This window comes from Globicephala melas, chromosome 13, assembly GCF_963455315.2.
Source record: "Globicephala melas chromosome 13, mGloMel1.2, whole genome shotgun sequence".
In the NCBI taxonomy this organism is placed as follows: Eukaryota; Metazoa; Chordata; class Mammalia; order Artiodactyla; family Delphinidae; genus Globicephala; species Globicephala melas.
The window spans coordinates 68,838,394-68,850,828 of record NC_083326.1 but is presented as its reverse complement, the minus strand read 5'-3'; the positions used below and the strand labels follow the sequence as shown (position 1 = coordinate 68,850,828).

Here is a 12,435-nt window from a genome sequence, read left to right as displayed (position 1 = left end):
GTTACATTATATTTATTATTATATGTTTATATAGTATAGCATTTAAAAATGAAGACATTTTAAACTCTTAAAACCAATGAAATAAGTTTCAACATACCAACAAGTCAGTTTTATTAAAGATGATTGTTAAATATATATTTTAAAATTAAACTGCGTATGCCTAAAACATAAACAATATGTTTAGGAAAGTTTTGCTTAACATAAATGCATTTATTTCCTTAAATGACAGTAGATCACAGAAAATATTATATCAAATTCCTTACACTAAAATGGGAATGTCCTTTTGAAAATTCACAGGGTGAGCCCTCTCCAGTAAAATGTCCATTTTGGTTCATGATTTGGGCTTCAGGCACAGCTGCATCTAAATCCCAGGACCCCCTTAATTCCATTAGCACCAATTTAACAAACACTAAATGGGAAATAATTGCAGAAAAAATTTTAACTTTTTTTTTTTTTTTAACAGCAAGAGCAAAATCTGATAAGCAGCATCATTCTTGCTACCATTTTAGGAAAACTTACTTATGTTCCAGGCACACACTTCCTCCTAGTTAACCCTCACAACCTTGGAACAAAGTTACTAACATTGCCACTGGGGGTGAGGAAGTGAAGTTCCTTGCCCAAGTTCACGGTGGCTGAGCAGAGCCGGGACTCAGATGCTGCTCTGTGGACACCCAGGCACCACGAAACTTTACTGCAAAAATGTGATGTGATTACACTTCATCACTTGATAAGACTCAAGTACCCTAAGGGATGTTTACTCCCACTCGGTCTAGAGAACCTCTCCTTGAGGGCTTTACACTGCTGAAAAGGGCTTTTATAAGGAACAGACTTTAAAAACTTGATTTGGAGCTGTTTATGCTAATTTCTTTAAAAATATCTGCCGTTAGCTGCTCAAAAAAACCCATTTTCTAACTCTTACCAGACAATTTCTCCCCGCTAGGAACTACTTCACACCTGACCACCTCCACCACCCTCCCTTTTTTTACTTTGAAATCATGGAAGAGATTAGAAGTAAATACCAATAACAGGTTCTAGTGGAAAAAGTATTTTCCGCAACATAAGCTTGTACACACAGAGTTTTCAGAGAAATTTTAAAATTCTTGCTAAGATTTAAGCAAGCATGAAATAAGCAATGTGCTCTTTTCCCACAAGAGGGCACTGCCATCCAACTATGCCTTCAAATACACAGGACATTCTCTAAATCCACCACTGGATGCAAATCTAAGTGTTCCAGAGTACTTGACCATGTAAGGCAGCAGAATAAAGTGGGAAACATTTTCACATTTCTTTTTAATAAGAACCATGCTTACACTTATTTATATCTTCTTTGAGAATGGAGAAAAGAAAACACCCTCTGTAACTCACTACGAAAAGGATCTTGACAATGATTTGCTTCACAGCACAGCGAAGGGAGACGAGATAAGCCTTTGACAAGTGAAGTTTCTTAAGCAAAAGCAAAACCACCACTACCTCAAAACCTGTACTTGAGTTGTTCTGTTTTAGTTTCCAGAGGTCAAGGAGGCTACTACTACAAGTCAGGAGCTGGATCACAGCTCTCACCTCTTTATGATGCACACACTTTAATAAAGAGCTTTTGGAGCTCTTGCACATATACCGGGGATAAGTTACACCCTTTCAAGATAGAAATGAGTGTCTAGGTTCATTCTAGTGGCAGAAGGGAGAGGTACTCTACTGGGTTGAGTGTCTGCTCATGCCAAGGAGACCTGAAGCATCTGGCAACCACAGGCTCCTCGCACTTGCTGGAGCCCGGCCACAGACTTCCAATAAACAAAGGCTCTCTTCACGGCTGAAGAATGGGGCAGCCACAGCTCTGGGAGGCAGAAAGCCCTTCTTAGGAAGTGAGAGGCAACAGCTGGAACAAAAGTAACATCTAAGATGCAGGCGCTCTGTGAAAGCTGTGGGCAACAATGGAGTGACGGTCAGCGCTGACCATTTAGGGTTATCAGCTACCAATGGTTAATTCTGAAGTCTATTAGATTGACCCCAAAAGTGTCACTTTTGTGGCTCAAAAGCTGACAAATATTAACAATTTCATATGGTCTGATCAAATATTTAACTTTTTCCAGTCGAATTTCATGTTTCTGATTTTAAAGAGAAAAAATTTTAATCTTATAAAGATTATTTAGAAAGCATATTTTGTGATTCTTACATTTCTTTAAAATTATGAAGTTTTTTTTTAAAGGCAGTGCAATAAAGCATATGTTGCCAAGACTATCTACTCAAATGTGTAACATCTGGGTACTGTCTCACAGAATGTCTGATCAAAAGAAAAGATATGCCCGAATCCTTCCTAGAGCGCAAGAAACAAGCACTGCTTAAAAGTGTGACCAAAACTTACATGCCTAAATAAATGAAACCAAGTTTCATCAGCTTTCCATGGCTGACATTTAGGAAAAAAGTATGTTTAAAACGAGCAGTAACTTTAAAACAATACATACTCATGGTTTAAAACAATTATGAAGTGCCAGATTGTTCAATACTCAAATAATGGAATGGTGTTCAAAGTGACAACAGCTAAGTGGGTGGAAAAGGCAAGTCTTACATGTTCATTTCCAAAGGCAACCAAGATTTCAGAAAATCAGATACAGCTTAGCGTACTTCTGCTCTCAACTAAAACGGGCCCACCAAAACACATTCGCCAAACAAATGGATCATAACCGGAGAACAAATGGTCAGTGCTGGAAAGAACAAGCAAAAAGCACAAACTTTAAAAGCCAATTCATTTTCCTGGAGACCACCATCACCACGGGACTCCTACAAGTGGATTGGATGAGCCCAGCAATCCCATTACTGCCTTTGGATACGCAATTAAACGGTGGGGGCTCTTCATTTAGTAAAGTACTACACTCCAAATCTACCATCTTGTCAGCCTTTGAACCCGGACTTTGCAGGCACCCTGGAGCCCAGCACTGGTCTCTATCAGTTGTGAGAAAAAAAGCTCTTTGGTGGAGGGCACTCGACACCACCAGACTACACAATCAGAAAAAACGAACTCCAAGTCACTTAGAAACACTTTTAACATGTTCACTGATTAAAAATCTTGCAGGCTCTTCAGACAGATAAAATTATTAGTTTATCTGGAAAAATATTTACCACGCCAACACAGAGCAAATAGCAAGTTCCAATAAATGTTTGCTAAATGAACATGAAAATATATGAGTGGTGCTCACTGTAAGTACGCACACCAAAAGACATCTTAGGGTCTCCAATCCTTCTATTCTGTTGTATGTATGCAAATTTCCAAATATGCCCGAGTTTAGCAGTTATGGATGGAGGTAACAAAGGCCACGACGAAAGCTGCTATTTCGGGGGGCAAGAGAAGATGGATGGAAGAGCCAGCACTTGCTTGTTTTAAATAAATTGAGAATGCTCTTAATCAACATAATGCAAAGGAAGGAACAGCATACAGTGAGATGTTCTAGAAAAATAAGTCAGCAGCCCTGCTTTTGAGTCCATTGGTAACGTGGCTTGCGGGAAAGTTACAGCACTTCCCTGAGCTGAAACTCCTGAACAGTAAAATTAGCGACTGGTGTGAATGTTTTGGGACCATGGCCTCCAGTTGAGGTTCCTTCTGCTTCCAAAATCCTAGAAGGAGAGTGCCCCCTCTACAATGTTGACCAGTAACAGCATACTAGAGCACTTCCCAAGAGTGAGCAGAAATCACCTAAAGAGCTGGACAGAGACAGCCCAGGGCCTGGAAGGCTCTGACCTGGGAGGAGGAGAATTTTCATCTCTAACAAGCTGCCCACGGGCAGACCTTGCTTAAAAGGAAAGCGTTTTGGCCAAAGTCCTAGCTTAGGACTTAGGCACAACGTTCCCCAGAGGGCCTCAGGGGCCCTAAAAAGAAGCTTGTAACCTCTAAAGAACGTTCAGAGAACTGGACCACTGGGCAGATCCAGCCACAACTGAGATCCACACATGTACGGCCTTGTGGCCGTGGTGGGGGTGTTCTCCAAAGGAGCCCAAACAAGTGGGGAAACTACATGGGCTGGAACGGAGCAGAGGGGTTCCAGGCCCCGCGAGGGAGTGAACTTTATGAGCAGCCCTGGCCTCTCACCTGGGAGTTCCCGTGTCCCTTGGGGTAGCAAGGAAAGAAGCGGGACTAGTGAGGGGAGCCACACTTTGCTCCAGGAGCTCCTGTTGAAAAAGCTGCTCAGGAGAAGTTTTCTACTGGAAGGAGATGGCACAGAGCCGTCTGGAGTCCAACAGTGGCGACCCAAGGAGCACAGCCCAGGGAGGGAGGTTTGGCTACTGGGGGCAGGCATCAGGGCTGAAGGCATAGAGCTCTGAGTCCAGAGTGTGAGATACCTCCTCTCCACCACTTCCCGGGGCGGGGACAATCACAAATGTGGAGGAAAAAAAAAGGACTTGGGGTAAACACAACACGGCAACCAAGGCAATTATACTCATGAGCATGTAAGGATAAGGACCTGAAAGTAACAAATGGGGCAGAGGGGGGTTAAAAAGGACAGAAGAAGGAAGAGATACGTATGAAATCTGAGATTTATCTTAAGAGCACGAGCTTCCTGGGTCACTCACAATGAAAGTGCCCCTCTGAGCTCTTTGAGGAGTCTCCACTAAGGATCTGATCAATCAGACCACACCTTGCACATCCTTTCTGTGACCCAGAAACAATATGGCATGTGAGTTTCTAGCTTGTGTGTCTCTTCCTTTTAGGAATACCATCTTCAGTGAAACAACACTAAGGTTAAAAACTGGGCAACTCTTGGCTTTGAAATGCCTCATTTGGGAAAAATCTTTCACCTTTAATTAATACACCCTAAGATGATGAAAAAGGGGAAAAAAATTATTCTCTCTTTAAACCTGATGCATTTTAATTTGGCATAGATCTATATTTTTCAACTATATCTCCCAAACTTTTATGCCATTAATATTTGCTTATTACTGACATCTAAAAAGCAGATGTTCAGCTTTATCAATTTTAGACCTGTGAGCCTTAAAAATTTGAATTGAACATTTATTTCCACGAAAAAAAATTATAAATTATAAAAATAAAGTCCCATAGCATGTACTTCAGAGGAAGCATAGACTACAGAGGAAGGCTGATACAATCCTTTCCCGGTTACACATAAATACCTAAAATGTGGTTCCAATTTCTTTTTCTTTTCTTTTCTTTTTTTTAAATTGTGCTCATTTTCTTTCAAATTACTTCCAAAAACGAAGGTCTCTCTGATGTTAATCATGTGTACACTTCGGCTTACACTTTAAAGACTCTTCCTCTCCTGGGAAGTGACTTTTGTATACAAATCATGGAAAGCTACTTAGACAAAGTGCTGGAGATGATTAAAAGGGGCCAGATTCAAATTCATACCTTAAAAAAAAGCAGAAGCAGATGTCAACTGACTCATTTGTGTATATTTTGGAAATGAGTTGAAGATATGCATGTGCATTTCATCAGGACATTTAAAGAATTCTCAACTTTTTATTGTGGTTATGTATCAACAGCGACTTTAGAAATTAAAAATACTTTAAAACTTGTATTCTGGTGTTTTACGCTGGACACCTCGACTCCTCCTTACAATCTGATCTAACTGAAACACTTTTTAATCTGACAGAAAGGCATCTGCTCATTCAGAAAGGACACAGTTTTTAGAACTGAAGGCACATCACATATACTTCATGATCCAGAATTAGTACAGAAGGAGCTAAAGTAGCATTTGTCCATTTAATATTTGAACAATAAAAACTTCATTTCCTCCAAACTGTCTCCCCATTGCCCTGCTTTTTTTTTCACACCACAGAGGAAAAAATCTGCAAATTCTCTTTGACTGATCAAACCTTTACTGAAGAGCTCTCTGCATGTCAGGCGTTGAGCATCTTGTTAGGTCCTAGAAACACAGACATGATCAGTACAGTCCAGGCCCCCAAGGGGCACTCAATTTACTGAGGAAGGCTTTTCAAGAGTGATAGCTGGGTTATATTTGAAATGGGGGAGGGGCAAGAAGCTGAGGGGATGGAGGAGATGTGGGGGCAGGGGGTGTGTTCTGATGGAACGTGATTGTGCTCAGTGGCTGCTGCAATTACAAGCAGAAGGAGCCTTCCCTCTAAAAGGATATAACATCTTAATACTTCACTCCAATGCCTCTTTCCACTAAAACAAGAAATCCGTTTTGCATGGTAGCCAAAAGAAATTGGGTGGGGACATTTAAGCAGAAATCTCAGACTGCTCAGCTTGTTTCATTAGGCAGTGCTGTTATCTTCTAGAAAATACCAGAGAATGGTGGCTATAGTAACAGTCCTATGCAGACTTCCCATAAGTCATCAAGGAAAAAACCAAATAACCCATAAATTTAAATGTATATATGATTTCTGTAGCAAATTACTCTGTAACTCTGCATCACAGTGACAGTTTTTACAACTCCTTGTTCCTAGAGTTAGTTTGACAATGTCATCCTTCGATTATGTAAATATGTCAAAGCACCCACCCAAGTATTCAGTTACTCTGTGGGTCTAATCACATCCCTTCTATGCATGGTGAAGTACAGTGCATAAGCATGACCAAAACCCAGCAAGTCTACAAGGAGAGCAACACCGCAGAGAGAGTTAAACGCTAAAAGCAGTCAACAGTTACTCTCAACTAGAATAACGTTCAGGGCTGTGTTTGTATTAAATCCAGCTGCAGTGACAGAAACCCGCCACCAGGTGGAGTAAAAAGATTCAAGCTTCACTTCCAACTTCCTGGTTTCTTAACTCCCAACCATTTCACATTTGTCCTGATTTGGGAGAGTTGACTACTTATCCTCTCAAAATACTGTTTTTACTTCTTTTACTGTTTTTACTTCTTTTACTGTTTTACTTCTTTTACTGTTTTTACTTCTTCTTCGACTGTTTTTACTTCTTTTAAAGCAAGTAATATGCAGGACAGAAATTCAACCATTTCAGACGTTTTAAGAAAATTTAGCTCATTCAAGTAAAACCAGAGTTCATTAAAAACAAAATAAAAACCAAGGAATTAGACTGAGACTAAAACCTCCAGGAGTTAAGGTGCCAGGCTGAGCATGGAGAGGTGACTACACCTTCAGGTCTCCCTACTGAAAATCCACCTCGTTGGCCCATGCACAGTTAACCAAGCTCCCAATTCTAGCATCACTTTAATCCTTAAAGAGCAAACTTTAGGTACTAAAAATTGGCCACTGGTATGGCAGACGTATCCTAAGATGACCCTTTTCCCCCAGTGAGTCACAATCTTGTGTAATCTCCTCCCCTGAGAACAGGTGGAAGCTGTGACTTGCTTCTAACCAAGAGACTATGGCAAAGGTGATGGGCTGTCATTTCTTTGATTAGGTTACATTACACGGCAACTCAGTTTGTGGTGATCTGTCACGTAGCAACAGAAAACTGAACACTGAGTGAGAACATCCCCCCCCCCAGTCCACTGGGCATGTCTCTGCCAGACCCTGACTCTTCTACCCCATCCCCCTGCCATCTAATCTAGCTGCTCCCGTTTGCTGAAGAATCACTGTCACCACCATCTTATACACACTTCTTGACCTCTATACGTAAGCAAGCAAATACATGCATATAGATATTATCTTTTTCCCTCCACATTATATTGGAAAGGATAACCTATCAGTACAAAAGATTCACTCCCTTCTGGTGACTACACTGAACTCCACCATACGGGTGGAACCACGTTTTTCATCAGCTCCCCATCGATGGAGAAACATTTAAGACTTGAGACTGTTTCCTTATAAAAATCTTATGCTTATACATTTGGTACTTCACATTGAGTAGGACCAATTCCTAGAAGTGGAATTTTGCTGGGGCAAAAGGCACGTGCATTTGCAATTCTGCGACAGAAGCTGTGCGACTTACACGCCCACAGGGAATGTATGTGAGTGCCTGATTCCTCACCCCCGGCCAACCCAGGTGTTACAGGTTAGTTTCTTCATTGCCCTCAAGCTCATCAGGTTCATCTGACACCTATTCACAAGTCACCACTCTGTGAAGAGGGGATGGGTTCCTGAACACAGAACAAGACACAGCAAAGAAATGAACAAGAGCTGAAACTCAGCACAGGGGAAAACTGATGCCAACGAAAGTGAAATCCCCCGGAGGCAGATCCTGCAGGACACACAGGCTTTGGACAGAGAGGAAGGTTCCCAGAAGGGAGGCCAGAACAAGAAGTGTGACGTGGCCAGTGGCAGACCAGCTTGAGGAGAGGAAGACAGTGCTCAAGTGGCAGCTTGAAAAGAGACAAAGCAGACAGGGCCTCTGCTCGGAAGGAGTCAAGTCAGTGGAAAGAATACTGGACTGAGTTAAAATTTCCACTTCAGGCATCAGCTCAACGACCTTGAGAGAAACGCAGTTTATCTGGCCTTAGTTTCCTTACTTGTACAACAGGACCTCCCTGTTTAGCCCTGAAACCAAACTATGTGTAGCTGCAGAACTGTGTTCAAAGTAAATCGTATGGTGAAGACTAGTGTAAGACATGCAGAACTCTGCTGGGAGAGGGGCAGAGGGAACTTCCCAGCCCCATGCTCTAGGCACTCGTCCTAACAACCAGAGTGGTTTCCAAGAAACTTAGGGTTCTGCAAAGCACAGTTTGAAAGCACTGAGGCCTAGGTAGCTAAGGTTCCCCCTTCAACTCTATTATTCCAACCTCTCCCTCAGCGTTGGATAACGCACCTGTACCTCTGCTTATATTCTGCTTGCCTGCAATTCACTCATTCATTCAACATACATTCACTGAGTACCTATTACAGCCCAGGCACTGTTCTAGGAGCTGGGGAAGCAAGGGTTAACAGTACAAAGATTCTTCCCTCTGGGGTTCAATTTCTATTTAGAAGGGAGAGAAAAAAACAAACAAACATACATCAGAGCAACGCGGGTAAGAGGGAAAACTGCAGTGAGAGTGGGGGTGGACCGCTCCACCCATCAAAACGCTACTTGTCATCATATTATGACTCTTCCTCAGTCTTTTCAGACCTCTGTCCTCACAGATCATTTCTTTTCTCTGAAATCCTGATGCACTCTGGACCAAGCACACACCCCCACCATTTGTTAACTATTTCACTGTACGGGGTTTGTCTCACCCAGAGTGTAAGCCTCTTGAGGGTACTGTACCATCTTGAGGAGCTACCGGGGGCTATGCCAGCAGCACAGACTGAGCCCCACGATATGAGTTGACTGCTATGACAACATGGCCATTTCAGAAATGCAAGTGCATTCTTAAAGCTTCCTTTGACACAGTGGGCTATAATTTCCAAGGAACATGAAAGTGCAGAATCAAAGGAACAAATTAATTCAACAGAAAACCAAACTGGATCTGGCAAGAAGTAAGGAGAGCCAGGTGGTCCAGGTGTTTGCAATAGGAGCTAATCCTAATGCAAACATTAACTAGTGGAGGCCAAGCAGATGGGGGTGGAACCTGAAGGGAGAGAGTGGGGCAACCATCTGTGCCAGCAGAGGGGAAGGAGGAGGCTGTGCAGAAGGCAGAGGCAGAGCCCGAGCCCCATGACTCCCCGTGCTCCACCCACCTCAGCCTTCACATGCCCCCAGGCAGCTCAGTGCTCTGCCCCTCACCCCAAGCCCCAAACTTGCAAGGGCACCCTCACCTCCCACCACACAGAGTTCCCCTCTCTCCTTTTATAGCAGAAAATATGCATGTTAAGGTTCTTTCTTTCTTTTTTTTAATGCCAAAAGGTTTTGAGAATCCCTACACGATATCATTTGTACTTGTAGTTTCCACAACTGAGAAAACACACAAACAAAAAGCTACTGTGCCACACATGTTCACAGTAGCACTATTTACAATCGCCAAAAGGTGGAAACAACCCTGATGTCCACCAACAGAATAATGCATAAACAGAACATGGTATTCATACACTGGACTATTCTTCATGCATGAAAAAGAATGACAAAATGACACATGCTACAAGGTGGATGAACCTTGAAAACATTATACCAAAGTAAAAGAAGCCACAAACAGAATGCCAGATATTGCTATGATTCCATCTATATAAAATATCCCAAACAGGTAAAACCATAGGGGCAGAAAACACTTAGTGGTAGCCAAAGGTTGGGGGGAGGGAGCAGTGAGGAGTGATGGGTAGAGGGTGTCCTTTCGGGGAGGTGAGAATGTTCTAGAACTAGATGGTGATGATGGTTGTACAACACTGTGAATGTATTAAACGCCACTGAGCTGCACGTTTAAAATGTTTGAAGTGGTAAATCTAATGTGTATTTTATTACAATAAAAAAAGGTACTGTGAATTCAGTAAACTTTAAACTAATCTTTAAGGTGTAACTTGGAAAACAGGAGCTATGAACGGTGAAAAACAAAACCACACATACATATGTGAACACTTATTCACTCCCCAAACAATGCTTGGTGTACAGATTCTAAGAACTCCTGCTAAGAATAATGACAATAATGGCGAACATTTATTAAAGCAGGCACTGCTCTAAGTGCTCAAATTTAATCCTGTGAGATAATCAGCCCCATTTTTCACAACATAAATCAGGAAGAGAGGTTAAGTAACTAAATAGCCAGTAGGTAGCAAGCCCTCAGAATTTGAATCTGAAGCCCATCTAGTTTCAGAGTGTATGTTCTCAGTGACAGCACCATGGACTCAGCAATGCAGACCCCTCTCATCTGGGCCCAATCCATTCTCTCTCACTATCTATCCCCCCCCACCCCACACACACATCCTTCCAAAAAGAGAGCCACCTGCTGAGCCTCTGCACTGTGGTGCCTTCCAGCCAGAGCCCCTGTGGCAATGCTGCTATCGTGCATCCCGGGCCAGCAGTGCCTTCCCTCCTCTCTGGAGGTGAGGCTGCGGTGGAAGGAAGGGAATGAGGGCCTCCAGGGCTCTTGCACAATCAGCCTGAACTGTTCTTTCCCCTTGCACTGTTGCCTGCAAACATTGTTTGGGAGCCCATTTTAGCCTGAGGACAGGAACAAAGAACTACTCTTGTGCCCCCGGCAAAATGAAAGGTGCCTTGTGCTCTGCTGGAGAACAAGGTGGAATGCAAACCTCTGAGCCGCAAGACTGGACCGTTTTGCTTGGCCAGCACAACTTGGTCAAACACCCGCAATACGATCCGATCCGAGTGCCTTCACCCAATCCCGGTGGGCAGCACTGCTGCTCCAGGCATCTGAGCTACCCTGACCTAGCCATCAGTGACCCACTCCCAGTGATCTTTCACCCTATCACCACACTCTTTAACACACACGAACTCATGGCTGGAAGAGATACCAAGAGAGATAAAGAGAGATAAAGGGGCCAAACAGACACCTGAATGTTGTTTTTAAAACAGAACATACATTCATTTCTAAGGATTAAAAAGTCTAATATAACTTCAGAGGTGGAAATATCACTAAAACAGAATAACTTCAAATCACAGCATGACTAAAATTTAAGAATTTCTATGACAAGAGTCCCTTATCCGTGCTCACACTTCTTATCGGGGAGGGAGCCCTAAACAGAACAGGACCTGGCCTAGCAGAGGGTCACTGCTGGCAGTCCCAACCCCAGTGATTTCTGAGAAAAGGTCGAACCTTTGTTTTTGAAAGCTTACCTTTCAATTTCAATGGCAAAACCAGACATTTACTATCTGGGTTATTTCTGTTCAGCTTACAACACTGCTCAAGTTCAGGGAATAAGCACAAAAATGAAATGGAAAGGGATCCTAACCGAATGTGCCATGCTTTGCCATGACAAACCAAGGGCTGCCACTCTTATTGCAAAGTTTTAGTTCTCCAGACTAGCAGGAAGAGGGCCACCGGTTATTTTAGCACGTAAAAAATCCACAACTGTACCCCACACACTACAAGAACTGAGTTCACATTTACAAACTGGGGCAAAGTAATAACAAGGGTCTTAATTGCTGGGGTTGGGGTGAGGACTAAGGGTCCTTACTTTTTGGGAAAAAAATTTTTTTTTAATTAAGTCAAAAGTCTAGAGTACAAATAATTACATCTAGTAAGACTCAAAAGAGAAAGCTACACAACTGTTAGACTGGGATATTCTACCATCAACCATTTCCCACAAATGACAGCTTTAGCCCTGAATTACTGAAAATTTGTATGTAAATTAAATTTTTGCTTTCTTAATCAGACTTTAAATGTACAAGGGACCCATAGTATTTAAAGAAGCTCAAGAGAAAATTCTTTTGTAAAATAATGTTATTTTTCCCCCCCCAATGAAAACAAACTCCTATGTATATCCTGGGTATACTGGGATTTCTCAGAGGGATCACTTGTACAAAGGTGAAATCCACACGAAAAAACAAAGCACCTTCTCTCTTATTCTCTGATCTCTTTTGCTGCTCTGATCTCTTTTTGGACCCAGACCTAAGTTCCAGGCTTATTTCAGTGTAGAAAGGTAGGTCATACCAGAAAAAAAAATAAAACAATTTTTAGATGTAAAAGGCAACAGGTTAAAATGT

At 42.3% G+C, this 12,435-nt stretch overlaps 1 protein-coding gene across 2 annotated transcripts in view; it reads right to left on the bottom strand.

Annotated features, from left to right (window-relative positions):
• Window positions 1-12,435, bottom strand: part of PITPNB (phosphatidylinositol transfer protein beta) — a 62,386-nt gene that overhangs the window by 28,926 nt on the left and 21,025 nt on the right. The window lies entirely within an intron of this gene.